The following is a 24,000-nucleotide window of genomic DNA, read 5'->3' on the forward strand; positions in this document are numbered from 1 at the left end:
TGGTTTGCAAAGGAAGCCCTTGTGCTGAAAGGAACCTGGCGAAGTTTGCCCCCTCTGCAAAAAGTGGGCTACTTTTTCCAATTCATGTATCTCTCCTGTCACTGTTGACCCTTTGGCTTTTGACTGACCTCTGTTTTGAAGCCTTGAGGAAGCAAGGTGCTGCAAACCACGGCGCAATTAGGAGATACTGTGTAATTCATTGGGACAGCCTTACTGTTTTGTTTGTTGAAAATATTCATTACTTGCTTTTCTTCTGTACAGGTGCTAGGGGTGGGATGCAGAATACGTATTAAATAGCAATGTGTATTAAATAAAGTACAGTCAAACCTCCGTTTACGTAACCCTATGGTTACGTAAACTTTGGGATGCGCATGCGGCAAACTCAGAAGCATTTTACTGGGTTTCTCCATGTGTGCATGCACAGACGTGGTCTGCGCATGTGCAGAAGCGTTCCTCAGGTTGCGGAAAACTCGGGATCTGACCGGACCTCTGAAACAACAGATCCCACCTGCAACCGGAGGCACCACTGTATATAATCAAATAAATACAGCAGCTGAAAACAATAGTGCAGCTTAAACAATACAGTTGTACCTTGGATCCCAAACGCCTTGCAAGTCGAATGTTTTGGCTCCTGAACGGCGCAAAACCGGAAGTGAGTGTTCCGGTTTGTGGATGTTCTTTGGAACCTGGACGTCAGATGGGGCTTCCGCGGCTTCCGATTGGCTGCAGGAGCTTCCTGCAGCCAATCAGAAGCTTCCCCTTGGTTTCTGAATGTTTTGGAAGTTGAACGGACTTCCGGAACGGATTCTGTTCAACTTCCGAGGTACCACTGTAATCGGCTTTAAATGCCTAGGCAAATAAAACAGGTTGTGCCCAATAAAGATGTCCTGTTTTCACAAGGACTTCTGCTTGTACAACAGAAATTACCCTCCTCTTCCATTTGTGTGTCTCCCACATATAATTTTTTTTGGTGGTGCATTTTGTTGAATAAAACCCAGGGTCTTTTAAATAAAGTATTATTATTATTATTATTATTATTATTATTATTATTGTAACAATAGCAGAAAATATCTAAAAAGTAAAACAGAACTTTCTACAAGAATACAGGATCGTCTTAGACTTAGAACACATAAGACAAACTGGCACATAAAATTGCACCTACCTGCCAAAAAACTTAAAAAAGAAAAGAAAAGCTGACATCTGAAACCAAACAGAAGATGACTGGCTGTTACTCATTGCTGAAATATATCATACCATACATGGTCATGGGTTGGGGGGGGTGCTGACCAGGACTACCTCTGTTTACATATTCAGCGAAGCTATGCCAAGTTGTCTCAGAAACAGCACTGCTTGTGCTATTTCTGACTGCTTCAACCAAACTGGGTTAGCTTCTCAGCTAAAGCTGCCTGCCATTTACCATGCACAGAAAAAGAGATAGACCGGAGGAAAGAGGCTTGCAAGTGCATGGCAGGTAACAAATCTAGGCTGGATCTACACACATCAAAGAAGCGTTTCTGTTGAACGCGTTGCATACTTTGTATGAAAAATTGGGTAAGCCAAAACCAAACTCCACAGCGCCATCTGGTGTCGCAGTGTTAGAATGCATAAACAGCGCATGTAAAGCGTTTTTTCTTTGCCAGTGTAGCTGAGTCCCTGGTGGAGACTTGCAAATTGATTGGGGCTGAATAAGGTTTCCAGTGCTCCTTGCTCTCCTCCATAACAAGCAAAAGCAGACTAACTTACATAAAACTTAGTGGGACCCTCCCCCCACCCACTTGCAGCCCAATTCTGTGCATGCTTACTCTGAAGTAAGTCCCATTGTGGTCCATGGGACTTTATTCCTCACCTTTCTTTTATCCAAAGGAGGCCTTAAAATGGGGTTGGGAGGGGCACACATCCCTTCCATCGGAATGAATGTGCACAAAATTCTACTTTCAGGTAGAGCAGTGCTTTAAAATGTTGTAGCATCCATGTCATACTTTTTGCAAATTTCTTAGTTTCAGCAAGATTTACTTAGATTGAGTAGGATATAAATAAACAGGGATTCAGGATAACTCATTTTACCTAGTCAACTATGATACATGTCACCAGATCCTATACATGTTCACTAAGATCCAAATCCAATTAGTGCACTTATTCACAGCTGAGTGTGCATATTCACACTCAGCTGTGAATAAGTGCACTAATTCTGTTTCTGTTTTAAAGTGGTTGCATGCTGCTGAAGAGTTCAACGTTCTAAAGTTTAACTGATTTTTTTGTTCTGTTTTTTGCTACTTTATATAGCAAAAAATGTTTTTTGCATTATATAGTCTCCTCCCTCCTAAAAGTATGACCTGGTTCACACACCAGATTTATTAAGCCATAACTAAGTGTTATGTGTGAACCCTACCCAGAAACCTAACTGTGGTTTGATTGCTACGAGCAAACCATGAACTGAAGCCACAGTTGATTGTTGGCTAAATAATCTTTGTTTCAGCTATGGCTTGGTGCTATGTGTGAACCCAGCACCCTTCCTTAACCATAGTGTGTTCGGCCACCCCATGCCAGATGCTCACTAAACTAAAAAACCATGGGGCAAGAGCTGCTGGAGAACAAGACAAATGTTGGACAAACAGGGTCTGTTTGATTGTCTGTAGGACAACTCATAGTTAACTCATGGCTTACGAAAAACCATGGCTTAGCATTATATGTAAACCAGACCTATGAGTTTGCTCTGTTTCTTCACTATGACACTGCTATCTGTATACAGTTTCTGAGCTTCGATAAACTTGATTGTTTTCAACTACAATGGTACCTCGGGTTAAGTACTTAATTCGTTCCGGAGGTTTGTTCTTAACCTGAAACTGTTCTTAATCTGAAGCACCACTTTAGCTAATGGGGCTTCCTGCTGCTGCTGCGCTGCCAGAGCAAGATTTCTGTTCTCATCCTGAAGCAAAGTTCTTAACCTGAAGCACTATTTCTGGGTTAGCGGAGTCTGTAACCTGAAGCGTATGTAACCCGAGGTACCACTGTATGTTTCCCCCTAAATTTTCCCAAAGGCCAAAACTAACACATTTGAATACCTTCGGGTGTGGTTCAATTCTCCACAAAGTTTGGGGTTGTTTTTTTTCCTTTTTATAAAAAAGTGACAACCCTAGAGAGCCTATTTACTTTCTTCTTCCCACTCCCTCCCTGGCTTCAAAATTCCCAGAAATTTCCCATTTCTGCTCAGTGCTGTCCACCTCTGCAAGCAAAACATAATCCTTTTAAAATGCCCTTTGCCTCTCCACCCCTTCGTTCTGTCTGAATTTCATCAACAAGCCTTATCCAGTACTGTTTGCTGCTTTTAAGGTCGCTCAAAACAAGGAGTGCAAGCTGGTGGCTGCAATTACAGAGATAAGGTGTCATCAAAACCATCTCTGTTGGAAAGAGGACGCACCATTGACTTTAAAAATGCTGTTAACTTTTTGACAGAGGACTTGAAAAGAAATGCATGGGATGTGCCGGATGTTCACTGGGAAATGCCAGAAGACAACCTGCTCAATGAAGTCATTTCCTTCCTTGTTCTCCAGAGCGCTAGCTGCTGCTTTCTTCCACAATAACATTTCCATTTTTACTGCCTGTTGCTGTTGTCCCATTTTCCTCCCGTGGTTCAGGTCATCGGCAGATGTGATTCTGAATTTGCACGCTGAGCTTTGAAACGGAAATATCTTTGTCTTCCTTGAATGATCTCTCTTTCCTGTCAAGTGAGGCCCTTTCAGAACAGACTGTGTCAGCAAAGGTGCAATTCTTTTTAAAAAACAAGTTCTTTTTTAAAAAAGGAAACACCAATAAAGTGGAGATAAAACTAGAACGCTCTTTTGCTAAGGGTTAGCAATGGTCTAAGGGATGCGGGTGGCGCTGTGGGTTAAACCACAGAGCCTAGGACTTGCCAATCAGAAGGTTGGCGGTTCAAATCCCCACAACGGTGTGAGCTCCCGTTGCTCGGTCCCTGCTCCTGCCAACCTAGCAGTTTGAAAGCACGGCAAAGCGCAAGTAGATAAATAGGTACTGCTCCGGCGGGAAGGTAAACGGTGTTTCCGTGTGCTGCTCTGGTTTGCCAAAAGCAGCTTAGTCATGCTGGCCACATGACCCGGAAGCTGTACGCCGGCTCCCTCGGCCAGTAAAGTGAGATGAGCGCCGCAACCCCAGAGTCGGCCACGACTGGACCTAATGGTCAGGGGTCCCTTTACCTAGCAATGGTCTAGATGGGCCCTCTATTCCTGGAGGTAGGCTTTTATTAATGTTCTGAGCTCTGGTTCCCAAAGGTTATGACATAGACTTTTTCAGCATCCTCTTCCTTTCTGGGGAAGGAGGATATGGGGAGATGCCATGCAAAACTAGTTGCTCGAGATCCCTTTATTCCCAACTCCCATGCTCCTGCTGTACATACAGGGGTGGAAGAGAATCATGGACCAGCATGATGCATGGTTATTCAGCAATAGCCCATGTCTTACTGATGGCCAAGGTTAGTTCTCCTGGTAGGCATCCCCTCTGACAAAGAGGTGGCTCTGAGTGTGTTGCATTCTGTCCCTTTTTGGGTGAATGTACGCTTGACTGCTAGGTAGGGATAGGGGAGCAGTTCTGTTCAGTTGACATTTAAAGGCAAACCTACCTGATGTGCACTTTCCAAACAATACACGAAATGATACAGAGCCATTCTTCAAAATCAACACTTCTCTGAGTTTTGCAATGCAGTTCTCTAGCCAAATAGTGTGTACCAAAATGGAAATACTAGGGTAAAGTGTGCATTAAAATGCATATATATATATATATATATATATATATATGCAGGTTTTGGTGTCCTCGGGTGTCTTCCCGTGTAAAAGTTGGGGTGTCTAGGCGACGTTTCGACGAGGTCTCACTCGTCATCTTCAGGCTGGTGCTTTCGGCTTCTTGTTACTGGAACAGAGCAGGATCTCAGTGTTTGAGTTCCTATAAATACTGTTGAGGAGGTGTGGTGTATAGCCTCCAATGTTCTGGGCAGAGAGGAGGTTCCCAGGCTAGTGTGCCTTTTCTTCTTTTGTTCCTTAATTACTTGAGGGATATCTTGAGTGATTTCTTGAGTGATTTCCTGAATCCCACTTAGGTGGGTCATTAGGTGTGGATTAGTTGCTAAAGCCTTCGTGTCTTGAACTCTTGAACTTTGTGAAGAGTTTTTCTGAGAAGATGGCTGTACTGCACTTGGTTGTGCTCTGGCTTGGCTTCGTGTATAGGGGCGAGCTGTGGTTTTGTGGCCTGTGCCAGCCAGATCTGTGTAGGGATTGCAGGGGGGTGCAGCATCCGGAGGTGCCACCCTGGTTTGGCTACTGGATGGTGTCTGTAATTTATCTGTGGAGAGAGTCTGTAATTTATCTGTGGAGAGCCTTAAAGAGTAACGCGCCAAACACACCTCATCCTGGTAATCTGTCAATGTCCTATTCTTCTATGCCTGACCTGGAGTCTTCATTCAGTGCGGTCCAGTCAAATGACTCTATATCCTCGTCCTTTGCCAGTCAACCTCTTTTGGTAGAACCTCATTTATCCGCAACCTTTTCAAGCCAATATATAAACGTTAAGGAACCCACTGTGCAAAGAGACAACTTAGGTTTTACTGAAGACCCTGCTGGTCACATCAATCAACTCACCACCCCTTCGATACCTTCGGTAGTACCTCGCCTGGAGCTGTCTCAGACCCCTGGCAATGTCCTTCCCACCAGCAACCAGAGCAATTGACTAGCACTTAGTCCCTCCTCAAATTGCTTTAATGTGCTATCCTGGAATGTGGCAGGATGGACGTCCAAACAGGATGACGGGGATATGAAAGAGTTTTTAGCGAAATTCCAGATTATGGGTATACAAGAGACCTGGTGCTTAGAATCTTCACCCCCCCCATCCCTACCGGGCTATGACGCCTTTGTGATTCCTGCGACCAAAACACACTTGTATGGGCGCCCTAGTGGAGGCCTGGTAACATTTGTTTCGCAGGAGCTTCAGCTTAATATCTCTCCTATCTTTTGGTTAGAGAGTAATTACATTCAAACTTTGCACATCACTAACAGCTCGCTTGGGGAATTCATATGTGTAAACTTGTACAATCCATCTACCTACTCCTCCTCTCACTCAAATCAGCTTTGGGAGGATTTAAGATTTATTCTAGATAAATCTGGGGCTGAATTTCCAAAGTCAGAGATCCTTATAATGGGGGACTTCAATGCCAGAATCGGAGCAGATATAAGCTTATTCACCGATAAGTCGCAATTATTCATAGAAGAGGAGTGGTTTCCTACGTGGAATTCACAGGACAAGACCATTAATAGGGCTGGCATCATACTGCTGGAGTTCACTATAAACTGCGGGCTGCACAGCTTGCACGGCACACCCAAAGACTGGTCCGGGGGATACTATACTTTTCTAGGATCTAGAGGGGCAAGTGTTATAGATTACATCTGGTCCTCCTCAGCATTTAATGATGAGGCATACTGTTTCAATGTGTTCAACAGAACCGAAAGTGACCACCTTCCAATTGCCATCTCCTTTCACCACACACAGCTGGGGCCTCCCAGCTCACCACACCCCCAGGATCCATCGACCCTTGCCCCCGGACGCAAGAAGTGGGACATCTACCTGGAGCAAGACATAAAAGTCCTCCTAAATTCCCCTGAGATCCTAGCCCTGAAAGCTCAGCTGTTAACAACGAATGTGAATCATTTCTCAAATTTCCAGCAAATTCTAGTCTACTTGCTCCCTTCGCTTACGAAACCTTCCCGTGCGATTCTATCCTGGAAGAATCAAACCTGGTTCGACCAAGAATGCAAACAGTGCAGAAGTAGGCTTAGATTTCTCCAGTCAGACATGAAAGCAGACAGCACTCAGAGCAAAATCAGGGAGTTAGCCCAATTTCGTTCATACTATAAGAAGCTGCTCCAACATAAGAAATTGCTCTTTGCGAAAGAACGCTGGTCGGCTCTGTCAGTGGCCATTAAAACCCGTGACGACAAGAAATTTTGGAATTTAATTAATGCAGGTCTAAGACCCCCCTCATTCATTGTTAATAACATCACAGCAGCCAGCTGGCACTCTCACTTTGCTCAGCTGTATTCCACCTCAGATTCTGACGTAAATGTAGTCACCACCCTTCCAGCATCTGCCTTGCCCACCTGGGAGCCAGTCTCCCCAGAGAGATGTATTCAACTAATTAGCATGCTATCAGGGGATAAATCCCCGGGGGAGGATATGATACCACCTGAGGTATTCTTATCGAACCAGTCGTGGTGGGCCCCTATCTTAGCATCTCTCTTTACCACCATTAATGCTACTCTTAAGATTCCACCTAACTGGAAACAGAGCATAGTTATCCCAATACATAAAAAGGGGGACCCACAAGATCCGCGCAACTACCGACCTATCAGCCTGTTGGACATATCATACAAGGTTTACTCTAGATTCTTGCTAGAGAAATTAACTGAGTGGGCAGAAGAAACAAAGCTATTCCATTCGGAACAGGCTGGCTTCCGCAAAGGTCACAGCACATCTGGCCAATGTCTTGTTCTACTTACCCTGATTGATAAATACCTAAACAGGTTCAACTGCAAACTACACGCGGCTTTTGTGGACCTGACCTCCGCCTTTGACTTCATTCCCAGAGATAGGCTATGGCAGAAGCTTAGTCATACCAGCATAGATAAGAGACTCCTCCTCCTTCTTATGGAAATTCATAATGACATATCGGCCAGAGTAAAATTCGGCCCTCTGGGAGCTCTTTCTGATTCTTTCCCTCTGAATAAAGGGGTCAAACAGGGCTGCCTCTTGGCCCCTTTTCTATTCAATTTCTATATCAATGACATCGTCACAACTATGAAGGCCCTAAATCAACCTGCCCCCTCCTTACAACAGCTCAAGATCCCCATATTACTCTATGCGGACGACATGGTGATACTGTCATTAACCAAGCTGGGCTTAAACAACATGCTCAGAGGGCTCATGACATATTGTGATACCAACTCCCTTAAAATTAATTTCGCCAAAACCAAAATTCTTACTTTTGGCATGAAAACTCGGAAGTCACTCTGGAATTTTGAGGGCCATTCTATTGAACATTGTTCAGCATTCAAGTATTTGGGTATCATTTTTCAGCATGGGCTTAGCTGGTCAGCTCACCTAAATACAACCATCCTGGCTGCCCGCAGAACCATCAAAGCCTTGGAGAAATTCTACTATGCAAAAGGCGGCCAGCTGGTTCCACCAATCAGAAAAGCATTTATCAGCAAAGTCCTCCCGATGTTATTGTATGGGGTTGAAATCTGGGGGTGGAATTTAAAAACACTACAACGGCTGGAGATTCTACAAAACTCTTTTGCACGGAAGATACTGGGTCTCCCCAAGGGCTCGGTTGCAGCACAGTTAAGAACAGAACTGGGCCTCCCCTCCATTGTTGCGAGAGCCCACATTAGAATTATTAGTTTTTATTGTAAATTAATCAATGCCCCAGGTCCCCTACTAGCCAGGCAAGCCTTTTTAACGTGTTCTCAAAGCAATAAATGGTCCAAGGCCATGGTGACTATTACTGCACGCTACTCTCTCCCAAATCTTGACTCGCTGTCCTCTTGGGACAAACATAAAATCCGGGCCTGGATTCTTACAAGAGACGAGGCCATGGACCGGGCACAGTCCACCTCAGCTCGCCTCTCCATGTGGCTCCCTAAAGTGAAAGTGGTAAGATCACTTGCCACCTACTTGATAGACCTGACGGAGCCCAACTTGAGAAGAGCGTTTACTATGGCCCGCTTCCATTCTATACCCACGGCCTTCCTGCAGGGGATTTATTCTAAGACCCCTATTACCCAGCGTCTATGTCCATGCACAATGAATGAAGTAGAGGACTTCATACATTTCTTTTTCTACTGCCCTATTTATGAGCCAATAAGATCTAAGCTCCTCCTTTTGATCCCGTCCACCATTACATCTAAGGAAGACTGTTTGAAATCGCTTCTTGTGGACGCAAATCCCCAAATCTCACGTGGGGTGGCAATATTCATAGTGCAGGCTCTGAAACTCAGGGCTACTCTGACAGGGTAGCGTGCCCTAGACCTGGACCTGTTTTAATCTTTTTATTACTTTTAACTCAATATGCTGAGTCTGTTCTGGGGCCATTTTGTGTTTTATATATACCCGCACACTAGTTTTTGGGCGCTGGCTATTATATCTTTGCATTATTGTCTTCGGGTAACTTAAATGTCACTACGCCAGCCAAAACACCTGAATTTTGCTGGGCTGCTTGTCTCTAGTTTGTCTTTTTTCTTTTTTGTATTGTCTTATTTTGCTATGGCAGTTTGCTAATGCAATAAAGGTTTTGTTGTTGTTGTTGTTGTTGTAGTGCTGTTCGATGCGTTCCTTCTTTCAAACCACCTTCAACCCAAATTGAAAGCTTAAGCCACATTTACTTCGTAGTTGAGCTGAGGTGTACATATCTGAGACCAGCTGTTGCGCATGCGCAGATGACAGCTTCATGAACAAGAGCTAAGGGGGTTGTAAGTATGGGAAAACCAAGCAGGTAATGAGCATTAAGGCATCCCCATCTCCTCTGTGTACAACAGTGTGTGAACATAGCTTGAAACGCAGCTGGGGTGGAGGGGAACTTGCTGTGTTTTAAGCTGCTAATGTGCATCTAACCTTAAGTTCTGTTACTGAGCAGTAGTATATTTAACAAGAGAGGTTAAAAGCCGGTGATTTGCTGAGACCACTATGGTTCTGCGGCTAATGGAAGTATTTGACCAAGTCCAACACTCCAGCCACCAGTATTTCACTGGCTTTCAAAGAAGGCCATGAGTCTGTAGAAATCCACTTGTGTTGTGAGTATCTTCTCTGCTTAGGTGTGCTAGAAGGCATTTAAGTGCCAGTATTTGAGATGCAATGGGATGAGGGGTGGGTGGAAAAAGAAGAATTTTCATGGCGCTGCTGTCTAGCTCGCTGGTTGTTTTTTTAATCACATTTATACAGTGGTCCATGGGGTCATGAAGAGTCGGACTGAACGGCTAAACAACAACCTCATTGTGAGAAGTGAGGTTACACGGAACCAGACAGAGGGCCTTCTCGGTAGTGGCGCCCACCCTGTGGAAAACACTCCCTTCAGATGTGAAGGAAATAAGCAGCTATCCTATCTTTAAAAGACATCTGAAGGCAGCCCTGTTTAGGGAAGTTTTTAATATTTAATGTTTTACTGTTTTTAACACTTGATTGGGAGCTGCCCAGAGTGGCTGGGGAAATTCAGCCAGATGGACCGGGTATAAATAATAAATTATTATTATTATTATTATTATTAGTATTAGTATTATTATTATTACTCTCGCAACCATTCAAAAACCAAAGTGTGGCTTCTGATTGGCTGCAGGAGCATCCTGCAGCCAATTGGAAGCCACGGAAGCCATGCCAGATGTCCAGTTTCTGAAAATTGTTCAAAAACTGGAACACTCACTTCTGGCTTTCGATTGTTTGGGAGCCGAGGCGTTCAGTTTCCAAAGTACGACTGTATACCCCTTTTTCCTCCAGGGAGTTCAAGGTTGTTTGACATGGTTTCTCCCTTTCCCATTTTACCCCTGCAACAAACCTGTGAGATAGGTTAGGCTGAGAGACAGTGACTGGCCCAAGGTGAACTCAGTGGGGATTCAAACTCTGGTCTCCCAGAACATAGTCCAACACACTAACCATTGTGCCACACTGGCTGTGACTTGGACAGAGGCTCCTGGGGTTAAAGATGGGTGCCTGCGTGTTTGGGCATTTGAGGGTGTGAGTCCAGACTTTCCCCCTCCCTTTTTCTTTGCATTGATTCTCTCAGCTCAGAAAGAAAGAAAGAAAGAAAGAAAGAAAGAAAGAAAGAAAGAGAAAGAAAGAAATGGATGAAAAGATACATCCATTGAACGAGCCCAGTCCTGGACAGATGTATCCTGCAGCTGTGGGCCTCTTTTCTCCTCCCCGATAGACACACTGTCTATATTTAGTTCCATTGTTATGTTTGTCTCTCTGATTCCTTGCCAAGCTCGCTGCTTTGGTGGAATGTAAATTCAAGATGTGTGAATAATTGTGGCGCTGGACAACCCAGGGAAAGGAACGAGGCTCCCATGCGAGGGGCTGGTGCAGGATTTTGTTATTTCTATGGTAGTTAACTCTGCAAAGCAAATTTTTGAACCAAATGTGGAGTAGCCCCTAATAAGCAAAGGGTTTTTAGATATACTAAAAAAACAACCACACCAGACTAGGGCTGAGCGATATCTGGTTTTCAACATCGTGATATGTCAGCAGCTAAATATCAGGATATTCCGATATATCGCAATGTCTGAAATTGGAGATCAGGCGTGGGGGTGAGGGAAGGAGCAATCAAGGAGATCTGGTAGGTGGGGTTTCCTGCTGACCGAGAAAAGCTGATCTGCCTCAGTGCCAGGGGAAGGTTTTTCCACAGTGCCTTGAAGTGAGGGCGATCAGCTGTCTTGTTCTCCCTCAGTGTGAGGGGAAGGTAGCACCTCATAATCGGCTGCCCTAGTCTCCCTCAGCAGGTGGGAAGGCAGCTCAGATCAGCAGCGTTATCGGCTGAGATCATGGCGCGATATCAACGGTTTCTTGAAATCGACTGCCCTACTCTCCCTCGGGCGATGAGCGACATATTGCTGCGTATTTCTGGGTCAAAATCGTTATCACGGTGCAAATTCGAAACCGATTTTGGCCAACATATTGAATATTCGCACAGTGCAAAAACAGACCATCAAATTTGTGACAAAAATGTAGTTGGTGGGAGGCACGGATGGGGCCGCGGACCCCCTGGGTGCATTCTGGGGTCCCCGGACCCCTAACTGGGGACCACTGCTCAAAAGAAACACAGTGTCTTCGGCACTGGGTTGTTGCGTTGTTTTTCAAGCACATCTCTTTAATCTGGAGCCACGAGAGCTCAAGGAAAAGATGTGTGCTGTAAATTCCAATGAATCTGGAGAGCTATCTTCCTTGGGAGTACATGTGAGCTACCTGCGTGTTCCTAACTCCTGGGTGACCTATTGTAAAGAGAGACAAGTTCTTGCAGCAGTCTTGCCATCTGATCTGATAGTGATTGGGGTTAGCCTGGATTTGGTGGATTTTGAAAGCGGGTTTTCATGTTTAACGCAATTGAGGGGGCGGGCAAACGTGTACGCTTTCTAGTGAATAAAATGAAAAGCAAACGCTGACTCAGCAGTTGAGGCTGCAGCTGCAATCTGAGAGCCCTTTCCTTGAGACGTTTGGCGCAGAGAGGAAGCAGACTTAATCCATTAAAAAAAACCACTTGGAAGACTATGAGTCCTTTAAAAAAAAAGTGTTTTTTTTTATTTGGGGAGAAAAAGGCAGATGGTTATTTCTTTGGATGGTTGTTTGGCCATTCTGGAAAGGAACTCTGTGTTTGTTCACTCAGTTGTGAAGCCCCTATTCTCTTTTCCCTTTGTTTCGACTCCTTTCATTCCCCTTTGCCTCTGTCCCCCCCCTTTTTTTAATTTGCTGCCCCCAACATTCTTCTGGAAGAGCTGAAGGTTTGGTCTTTTGCCAGAGACTGTTGGTTTTGTGGGGTGCTGCTTTCTGTGGAAACGAGGTACAAGACATGCAGGCATTTCAAGCATTAGAAAGAAAAGCAAGCAGGGTGATTTTCGCTCCCTAACACTTTCCATAGAATTGCACCAGTCACAAAATTGCATCAGATTGTATGACCATAGGTTCTCTCTGCGTTTGATCAGGAATCCTGCACAGTCCCCAGGAATGCACAGTCCCTAATATTTCTTTCTGTAAAAAATTGAGTAAGTTTCCACCCTTTAAGAGAGAGGCTTTAGATTCAGTTTTCTACATACATAAGATTCATTTCCCAACATAGCTTTCTGACTTTGCTTGGCCAACTTTGAAATAACTTGCCGATGAGGTAGTTTAAAGTATGTTTAGCCAAACAGGTAAATTTAAGAGGTAAGAAACAGCCTGAAATTCTTCTCCCACCCCCACCCCCATTTCATGGGTAGGCAAACTAAAGCCCGGGGGTCAATCACCTTCTCAATCCGGCCCACGGACGGTCCGGGAATCAGTGTGTTTTTACATGAGTAGAATGTGTGCTTTTATTTAAAATGCATCTCTGGGTTATTTGTGGGGCATAGGAATTCATTCAAATTTTCCCCCAAAATATAGTCCGCCACCCCAGGTCTGAGGGACAGTAGACTGGCCCCCTGCTGACCCCTGCCCCATTTCTTTGCTTGACCCCACCATCACCACACACACTTCAGATGTTGTTCTATAATATTATCCCACTACCTTTGCCTCCAGTGAAACTCCTGCATAGTTTGAAGGAGTGAGAGTAAAAGAGACAGAGAGAGAGAGCTGGGAAGAGAATGTCTCTTGTTTCTTTGCAGAGAGGCTTGGGGCATAGCTGTCCCTTCTCCTATACACATGTAAATGGGATGCATTCATTCTCTTGTCTTGACTGGAGGACTGTTTGAGGCATGCTCTGTGTGCCAATTTGCCATCTTCCCTGGAACTGGGTCCAGGGGCTGCGGCATAATTCTAGCCTGTCAGTTTGGATTGGTTGTTTGGGAGCTTCACTGAATGAAACGGCGTTCTGTAGCAAATGAGGCCGGCTAAAGGTCCATTTTCTCCAGGCCAGAGCACTGATGCTTAAAACCAGCTGATTTCCTGGTGATGCCGTGAGAGTGAAAGGCTGGTGTATGTTTGGCAGGCTCAAATGCTTATTAATCTTTCTTCTGTGGATGTGGACACAGATGAATTGTGCAAAAACTCTGCTGGTTTTTCTACATGCACCCCACATACAGACACTTGTTTTGCATGATTACAGCATGATGTTTATTGTGTGTGTGTGGAGGTATTTTCATGCACATTATCAGCAAATGTATGTACAGTTAATCTTAGCTAAAACTAGTGTCTTAGTGTTCAATTTTGCATGCTTCTGAAAAATCGTAGGATGAATGCTAGATTTCATTACTGGAAGAGCATTCTTGTACATTACATAGTTGGGCATTGCATTGGTGGTTGATGTTAGCTTCTGTTTTCCTATATAAAAGAACATCATACTTTCCAACATTCCTCCGTATAAATTAGGGACATCCCATTCCATAATGATAATTTTACTATTTATACCCCACACATCTTACCTGGTTGCCCCGGCCACTCTGGGCAGCTTCCAACACATAAAAAACATAATAAAACATTAAACATTTTTTTTTTTAAAAAACATCCTTATACAGTGGTACCTCTAGTTGCGTTCACCTCTGGTTACGTATCCTTTGGGATATGTATGTGGGAAACCTGGAATTATCTTTCTGGGTTTTGCCGCATACGCATGCGCAGAGCGCTAAAACACGCCCTGTGCAGAAGTGACACCTCCAGTTGCGAATTCCTAGGGATGCGGCAGGAGCTCCAGAACGGATCCCATTCGCAACCGGAGGTACCACTGTACAGGTTTGCCTTCAGACATCTTGGGAGTCAGATAACTCCATACCCTCCAACATTTCTCCAATGAAAATAGGGACATCCTAAGGAAAAGTGGGACATTCCAGTATCAAATCAGAAACCGGGACGGCTTCTCTAAGTCAGGGATGCCCTGGAAAATAGAGACACAGAGGGTCTGGAACGTTGTTGAGGGGAATTATGAAAAAGCTTGTGAATTCAATATAATTTTGCAATTCCAAACACAACTTGGAAGAAAACCCAAAGCAAGTTTACCTAGAAATAACTCCGAATGAACTTGATAGAGGCTTGCTTTCTAGGAAGTGTGTGTGTATGTGTGTTTCAAGATTGCTAGCTTAGTCAGATAGGGTTGGTGAGGCTCTTTGGCATGTGTGGCAGAAGTCAAGGCCAAAACGGGACAGCCTTGCTTTTGTGAGGTATATGGAACTTTTGCCCTGGACTCCTCAGCCCAGGAGTAGGCAGCAGATTAGTGCCAGAAAGGCTGACTCCCCAAAGGAGACCATTGTGACTAACTGGATGTTCCTGTTCATGTGAAGGAGCTCCAACATGGGTGCATCTGTATGTGCACAGATACCAGATGCCAGGGAGTATGGCGGAGGCTATGGGGTATGAAATGTTGGGGTAGGGCCTGGAAATGTGGTCCCACTTTCCCTCTACACCAGTGTTTCTCCAACTTGGGTCCCCAGCTGTTGTTGGACTACAACTCCTATCACCCCTGGTTAGCAGGGCCAGTGGTCAGGGGTGATGGGAGTTGTAGTCCAACAATAGCTATGGACCCAAGTTGGAGAAACACTGGTGTAGAGGAGAAGGTGGGAGTCCAACATTGAACAGCCTTGTGACTCCTGGTTTCTGTTTGTATTTATTGGTTTGGAGATAAAAATGTGCAAGGGGTGGCATACAAGGGGCTATTAGCCCATTTCAAGTACTTTTGAGGTCTACTAGGCTGAGAAATAGAAATAAGGCACGAAAATCTCCTTCAGAGTTGTGTGTGGGTTTGAATCCAGGTTTTACAACACTGTGCTGACTCAAAAGCATATTTGACAGGAAAAGTTAAACCAGATCTTTCAAATAAACATTCTCCTTCTGTCATGTGTATCAGCATTTCTTTTTTAAAAAATAAAAATACTCCCATTATAGTAACAAATGAGGGGAAGGGAGAAGCAGAACCGCCTCTGAAGAGAATTCCCCCCCGCTTTCTCTGAAGTGTCAGCTGTCGTTTTAAGGACATCATGTTTCTGTGGGAAGGAGCCCTTACGAACTCCTTCATGTTTCAGATCCTGACAATATAGCTGCCGTCTCTGAGAGCGGCGTTTCCATCTGTCTCCTCCAAGCTTTCCTACGTCTCTTTGAGACTGTTGCGGTGAAATGTTTGGCAGCAGAAAAGAAATCTTATTTTCTTCTTTGGAAAGTAAATGCGGCTAACCAAGGAGGACTATTCGTAGAGTGATGACACTTGCTTTCCCAGCGGAAAAAGGCTTTATCAAAATTTTGCTGATTGGAGATGATGCTCTCCACTTGAAGCGTTGCATAGTGTTTGCCAGTCAGGAGTGATGCTTCCTACCATAGGAGCCAACTCCTAGGGGCCGATGGTGTGTGGGTACCACACCTTGCGATCAGTTATGGGGGGTGGGGCTTACTTGCCCCTCGGAACCCCTGCTTCCCATCCCCCTTGCCCCGTCCTGCTCTTCTTTCGGAACATAGAAAATAATGAAGCTATGCCTGCCAAACCAGTCACAACTAGTCTGGCCATTATTCCTTCTCAAAAACACGGCTGTTATCTGAATACGCATAGCTTCTGCACATGGTGAACTGCACATGGTGAGGCCCAAGGGCCAGGTTTAATGCAGCTTGAGGCCTGTTGATATCTTTAATTGCCCTTTCTGAGGCTGTGTGAGGAAAGCAAGTAAAGAGGCGCTTGTGGGGTTTCCTGTCCCAGGTGTGGAAAATACATTGACCTTCTATGCACCTTGACCAGAACCCCTTCAACCCTTTCCTCCCCTAGCCCCAGTTCTGTATTCAAAGGGGGTCATAGCTATATGGGAAACCAATGGGAAACCAATGAGCTCACTGGCCCATATGCTTTCCCTGTGATTCTTCTCCTGTTTGCACTTTTTTTTAAAAAATGCACTCCTTCTCCAATTACTAGGTCACAAATTGCCCCCTTCCCATGTCACCACAACTGCTTGGGACTTTCTTCCCTGTAGTGAAATTCCCATGAAGTGGGCTGAGCATGAATGTGAACAAAGCAACCCTATAGGTGGGGGAGTAGCATGAGACTTGCCCAGCTAGGAGCGAGGAACATCCCATCCAAATGTTTGTGCGCCTCTAAATGTTTGTGCCTGCACAGCCCCTTTCAACCAAGGGAGAATGGGATGTATGTTTTCTCGGAAACACGCCTCCTGCTTGATCCTCTGAATGGGAATCGAGCAAAAGGTATTTAGACCTATTGAAGAAGTAGATTGAAAAGGATGAAGCAGGTTTTGGAATTATACCCAGACACGTTCTTCTATTACATGTATTCTTAAACTCTGTTGATTTTATCCATATTTTGATCATTCTGCTATGTCGACTTGTGATTAAAGTCTGTTCATATCGTCATTTTCTTACGCATATTTGCTACTATTTTATGTAAACTCTGTAGATTTGTTTTTCCTGGTTACCGTAAGCAGTCTGTAAAACTTGTTAAACAAAATAACAGAAAGGTTGGGGTTAGCGACTACATCTCAGTGCATGCTCTTTGCTACTTAGTGCGGCAGCATTTTGGAGACCACTAACGTCATCTTCTGCCTGGTTCAAACAACAGGAAAATAATGCCCTTCTTCATAGAAATAGGATGCAATTTAAAAAGAATGGAGAGACTGGGGGAAACTGCCCCATACATGGCAACAACTCTTTTATTTCTTGCAACATCTGGAGTTAACTTCTTTTAAAAGAGAGAATTTGAGGTTTTTGTGGCCGAAGGGTTGTTTTGCCTTCTAAAAAGCCATTTCTTTTTAATGATGTGCCAATTGCCCTTGTGCAGCATTTCTTCTTATGTGTGGTGGCGGCCAGGAATATTAAAACACGACTAAATGCTATCACAAATGGCAGCGTTTTTAAGATCAAAGATTTACAGATTAACTTTATTGAAAACTAGCTGTGTAGGAAGTTATCCTCCCACATTGGCTGTTTTCCTTTAAGTGTATAGCAATTTTTGGCTGGATGGTGTATATGGTATGCCCAGTTTCTCCTGTGGGCTGTTTTTAATGTACTGTGTTATGGTAAAATCTGGGTGCGAGTCTGCTCTGCCACCCAGCTCGTCGGACCTAAGTCTGCAGGTCCCTGCAGAGGAAAATGAGCTCAACCGGAGACAGGAGCAAACTGCAGAAGATCCAAGTTTATTGCGCAACAGGTTCAAGGCGAGATTGAACAGCGAGAAAGGGGTGACATGAACTTTTGAAACTTCCCTCCATGTCCCAGAATACAGTGCAAAAGACATCCCAGTTACATCATGAATACATTAAGAAGAGGTTGGGTTACACAGATTACATCATTAATATATTAAGAAGAGGTTGGATTACACAGGATTAACATATGGAGGAGGGAGGGGGGAATATGCAGAGCTGGAGATATGTGCTGATAAGCACATCCTGAGTATCGGTGATGAGAAGACAATGGTCCATGTATGGATAGTCTGCCACCTGGCATTGCCCCTGGGAAGGCTTGGCAGAGTGATTTGACAGGATTAGGGTCTTGACACCTTGCTTGAGGGATTATGGAGGACAGGGGAGGTGTCATGGAGTCCTAGAGAAATTGAGCAAATTGGCACGTTGATTTTCTATGAATTTTATAGATTTTAATCCCTTTGACATTGACAATTGGAAATAAATGGATATATTGTAGCGAAGAAGGAGGTGAAGAAGACATGCCCCCCCCTTCTGTATCAACTGGGTCTAAGATGGTAACAGTTTCCCATAGACGCTGGTGCCGTTCAGAAGATTACGTATGTTGAACTTCGGTTTGCTCTTGGGGAAATTACTGCCACAACAGTACACCAACTTACAATTCACTATTATAGCCTGCTGTTCAGTCCTGTTTGAAAGTGCTATACGCTCGTCCTTTGGTTAATTTCCGCAATAACCCTGCATAGTAGCAAGAATGTTTATGCCACTTATTCACCTCAATTGATTTGCTGAGATACAATCTGGTCAAGTTACTTCTGCATTTACCATTTTCCAGTGCAATACAAACAGTTAAATCTTGCACCAGCCTTTTGAAGTAGATTGTCTCTCCAGTCAGTAAAGTCCTAAATGGTCATTTAGGAAGATCAAATACTTTGGGACCTTCTCATATTAATATTTGTGATACGGTTATTTCTATAAAGGTAAAGGTACCCCTGCCCGTACGGGCCAGTCTTGACAGACTCTAGGGTTGTGCGCCCATCTCACTCAAAGAGGCCAAGGGCCAGCGCTGTCCGAAGACACTTCCGGGTCACGTGGCCAGCGTGACATCGCTGCTCTGGTGAGCCAGAGCCGCACACGGAAACGCTGTTTACCTTCCCGCTAGTAAGCGGTCCCTATTTATCTACTTGCACCCAGGGGTGCTTTCGAACTGCTAGGTTGGCAGGCGCTGGGACCGAACAGTGGGAGCGCACCCCGCTGCGGGGATTCGAACCGCCGACCTTTCGATCAGCAAGCCCTAGGCACTGAGGCTTTAACCCACAGCGCCACCCGTGTCCCCTACGGTTATTTCTATAGTTATATGTAATTTTTTTTTAAAGCCCCCACCACCATTGCTTTTAAACAATTCATTCTAGGATTCCTCTTTAATTTCAGTGCCTTTGCCTTTAATCTTCCTCTGTTGTGCTTCTTGCTATGGTATTTCCTATATGCCTTTCTCATCAGTTCATAGCCTTTAAAATTTAACCCACTGAGAAAGAGATCTTGCAGCACCCTGATGCTGACGGTCTGTGTATTGTCCTTCATGAACCACATGTCGCAAGATGCTTTTGGCTGCTTCCAACACAGAGATAGGAAAGCAGGGTGATATTTATTGTCATGTTTTGCTTCAGAAGCCTTGTGAATCAGTGCATCGCAATTGGCCTGGACCAGATTAGCTTCTGCTGCAATTGATCCTGGGGTGGTAGAGGAAGTTCAGGTTGGAGTTAGACATTAAGGCGGTTGTAAAGCTGCCGCGGGAATACTTGTGTATCATCCTCCTTGATTACCCCTAGCAATATGGAACATGTGGTGTCATTTTACTGCGTGTTTCTCTCTCCCGCCCAAGAAGCAACTAACAAAGCAGGTTCAAATTGGGGAAACCTGCAGAATAATGACGACGGTATGTCGTGTGTCTTGGGTGACCCAGCAAAAGAGGCGCATGAGAGATGGGGCTGTTGTTTATGGGAGCATTTGCACACCATTCCACTAGAACTCAAAAGTGAACAGTGAACAGGGTAGGGAAGAAAATTGATTCTACCAAGTATGTTGTTCTCGACTGGCTGAGTTACAGCAGCAAGTGTAAGCCAGGGGGTTGGGGAGACTTCACCGTCGGAGTTTCGTGTGACTGGCTTTCCGAACTTTCAGCTGTAAACATCAGTCTCTGCTGCTTAGAAGGCAGCCAGCTGCTTTGAGCAGCTGGAACACGTCACCACGAGCGTGTTGTTCCTGGGAACTGAGAGAGCTCCAAGGAAATGTTGCCTCCTTCACTCAAAAGTCACCAGTTCTGGGAATAAACAAATAAAGCGGCTAAAACTTTCACCTAAAAGTGAGCTTCGGAAAAGTAATTTTGTGGCCAAGGCTGTTTAGCAGGAAAACATTTCATGGTTCAACCGTGCCCACTCCCATGCTAATATAATCAGGATGTGTTGACTGGGTGGGTCTATATTTGGTGTGTCTGAAATTGCTAGCAGAATTCTTGACTTCCAGGAACAGAGTCTCTGCTTCTCTGATTCCTAGAATTATTTTCCTCCTCTAAGGTGGCACACAGTTTTCAGTGTGACAACAACTTCATTTTTGCTGTTCTTGGTAACGAAAGCACATCCCTCCATTGCTCTAATGATGCAAAGAACCACTCCACTGCGGGATAAATATACAGTGTGGATGTGACCACTTGGTTAGGCTGCAGCATCCTGCTTGATGGCAAGAAGAATTACATCATACAATGAAGCCACCCGATTAGAAGTCTGGGGAAACAGTAAAATTCTCTTTACCAGTTGGCAGGATGCTGCAGATAAATCAAATGGCTGTGTGCAAGTTATCGCTGGGTAAATGGAGGTCTGAAGCCATCCATGATAAGGCTTTCTTCGATATGTTGCGTCCTAACATTCTCACTAAAAAAACCTCTAGAACACAACAGAAGCATGTTGTAGCCCACTCATAACCTTTGACCCATGGTTTTTTAAGGGTTTGGGTGGGGTAGGAATGGAGGTAATTGATCAAGAGAAAGGCTTTCTTGGCTTAATTGAAGTTCTTGGTCTGCTGCTCTGCCAAACACAGACCAATTAGGGATACGGGAATGCAGCCAGGTTTGCATTTTGTTAATGAAAGATCCAAGCAGGCAAGGAAACGAAGCTCTGATGTTCTCTCCTGCCCCCCCCTCTAGCTGTCTTATTATAGACCATTCGTATAACACCATCTGTTTGGTGGCACTTGTCAAAAAGAGGTAGGGCTTGTCCCTATCCCAAGAGGCTTACAATCTAAAATAGGCACAGGGGAACAAGAGAGGAAATGGAAGCATGTGCAGAAAACAGGATTGCTTCAGTTGCATGCACTTGGGTTAGTTACAGGGTTGATCATGAGCAATAGACCTAAGTGGGAGAGAGAATCAGGACCCAGTAAGGAAACAGGAAGTACTGGGACAGGTAGTCAGGGAGAGAACCCCACCCATGCTATATCTGAGCTGGAGCAAACTGGTGTGTGAACCTGTGCAGAACTCAGTCCAACATTTTACCTCCAGTCTAAATCCTTCAAGTGCTTTGTCACAGGTAAGGATGACAAACTTGCAGCCCATGATTCCCCCTGGGGGCTAGTAGTAAGGGATGGTGGTGGTTGGAGTCTAGCATCTGGAAGTCCATTGATTTCCTCAGCCTTCCAATAATGTGGAGGGGCTACTGGGATTACGGAACAGTAATCCTGTGGGCTACACACGAGGGGGACAATGTGCTGAACAATATGAGCAGGCTTTTCAGAGGCCTGGTGTTGCAGTTCACAAGGTAGGAGGAGCCTTATAGAGCCCACCTGGGCAAAGATGCCACACCCAAGCAGCCTTCCTTGACACACAGTTTATTCCACCTATTGGCGTCCTGCAGGAATATTCCAATTTTAAATATTCTTCTCTGTTTCCCCATGTATACTGTGTACAGCCTGAAGGAAGAAGGAAATGCCATTGAACATGCATGTAATAGTGCTTTATAAGGGATGTATTGAGGCTTTCCCCTAATTTTGAAGACAGCACATTCCTATGGAAAGCAACAACTCTTTATAAACTAGTCTGACAAAGTAGACTTTGCCAGTTATACAAACAGAGGCCAAGTCTTGTTTAAAACGTTTCAGTAACTTCTGAATATAGTCACACAAACGCTTACTAGGCCTAGCATCTCCTGAGTCTTAATCACCAGGTGTGCTGGGCCAGGTGTTACTGTAGTCTGCTATAGAATATCTAATTGAATACTAATTAAATAGCTGTGGGTCTGTTGTTGTGGGTGCTTCTGGTTAAGTTCTATTTAAATGGGGGAAGACTGGAGTCAGGTCTTATTAGCAAAAAAAAAGCCTGGTCTCTGCCCCAAGGTGCTTGCAAAATTTTAACCATGAGTGGCAGGACTGGAGGCAAGGATTACGGTACATGAGAGGAAGATAGGCAAATGAAGTTGCACATGCTTGGGCTTTGTTTAGGGTGGGAGTAGGGGTAAGCTAAAAGTTTCATTGAAGAGGTGGGTTTTGAGCAATGCTTGGAATGAACTGATTCAGATTAACCAATTCACTGTATTAATTTTAAAAAAATCTCTGAACTGCACCTGAAAGTAGTTCATAGAATTTCTAGGTGAACTGAACATGAATTAAGTTCCTTTGGCAGTGGAACTTTGGGTGATTTTTAATTCGGTTCCAAATTTAATTCATTACGTACTGTGTACATGCTACCCCAGGCAAATGTTACTCTGTGGTTTCTGGTGAGTTTTCTTATTGCTTTTCTTATCACAAAAAAATAAAAAAATAAAAAATCTCTTTTTTCTTTGGCGGGAGGAGTAGGTCTGTGGCGCAAAAGGTCCAAATCAATTTAACTGTGTAACCTGAATAGTCCAGTAGCACCTTAGAGACCAACTAAGTTTGTTCTTGGTATAAGCTTTCGTGTGCATGCACACTTCTTCCTTGGTGGAGAGAGGGCTGAGTAGCCTATAAAAGCAGAACAGTGGTTTGTGTGTGGGGGTGGGGTGGGGTGGGGGGGCAGGGAGGATGTCTCCCACTTTTTAAATGGAGCTGAGTTGAAGAAATACCTTTTTTATTTTTAGAAGAGGGTTTCCTTAAATAAAAGACGCTAAGAAAAATTCCCTGCCTATACAAGTTTGTAGAAAGTATTCCAAAATTTTAAAAAGTACAGTGGTACCTCGGGTTACATACGCTTCAGGTTACAGACTCCGCTAACCCAGAAATAGTGCTTCAGGTTAAGAACTTTGCTTCAGGATGAGAACAGAAATCGGGCTCCGGTGGCGCGGCGGCAGCAGGAGGCCCCATTAGCTAAAGTGGTGCTTCAGGTTAAGAACAGTTTCAGGTTAAGAATGGACCTCCGAAACGAATTAAGTACTTAACCCGAGGTACCACTGCATATATATATTTTGTAATTTTCATGAGGTGTTTTTTTTTAAAGTGCCTTTTTTAACTACCAAACTTTTAGAACACATCTAAAGGCAGCCCTGTTTAGGGAAGCTTTTAATGTTTAATAGGTTATTGTATTTTAGTGTTTTGTTGGAAGCCACCCAGAGTGGCTGGGGAAACCCAGCCAGATGGGCGGGGTATAAATAAATTATTGTTGTTGTTGTTGTTATATTTTTTATTATATCAAGAACAAACTTAGTTGGTCTCTAAGGTGCTACTGGACAATTTTATTTTTTAATATATTTTGATTGCGTCAGACCAAAACAGCCACCTACCTAACTCTGAATTTGCCAGTATGTGATTGTGGCGTATCTGAAAATAGTTACAGTTTAGAAACACCAACAAATGGGGAGAAGAGGGAAAGAATGAATGGTCTGGAGAAGTCATTAAGACAGTTGCTCAAAAGCAGACTTGTGATGGGTAAAGTGCTATGCAGATATTTTATGGAGTGTGCTTAGAAAACAAAACTTTGGGTGTCACAAGCCCACCTGCTATAATCAGCATCATGATATGCTGGCTTGTACTTAATTGCTTTGGAATTTTGCAGGAGGAGGGTGTGTCTCTTTGTTTGTCAGCTACTTGCCCATTCACCCACTTGCTCAGGTGCGCCATCTGCTGACTGACTTAAAAACAAAAACGTATTTGGGCCCTTTGATGGAAATTCGTTCTTCTTTCCCAT

At 44.3% G+C, this 24,000-nt stretch overlaps 1 protein-coding gene across 5 annotated transcripts in view; it reads left to right on the forward strand.

Annotated features, from left to right (window-relative positions):
• Nucleotides 1-24,000, forward strand: part of PALD1 (phosphatase domain containing paladin 1) — a 107,452-nt gene that overhangs the window by 24,381 nt on the left and 59,071 nt on the right. Inside the window, exon 1 of one of the 5 annotated variants that reach the window (XM_083441387.1) lies at nucleotides 21,339-21,436. The exons of the other annotated variants lie outside the window; for them this stretch is intronic. The gene's annotated coding sequence lies outside the window, so the exon portion shown is untranslated. Of the gene's footprint in view, nucleotides 1-21,338; nucleotides 21,437-24,000 lie in introns of those variants that run through there. 5 annotated transcript variants of the gene reach the window in all.

Source organism: Podarcis tiliguerta, assembly GCF_965153285.1.
Source record: "Podarcis tiliguerta genome assembly, chromosome: 5".
NCBI lineage: Eukaryota > Metazoa > Chordata > Lepidosauria > Squamata > Lacertidae > Podarcis > Podarcis tiliguerta.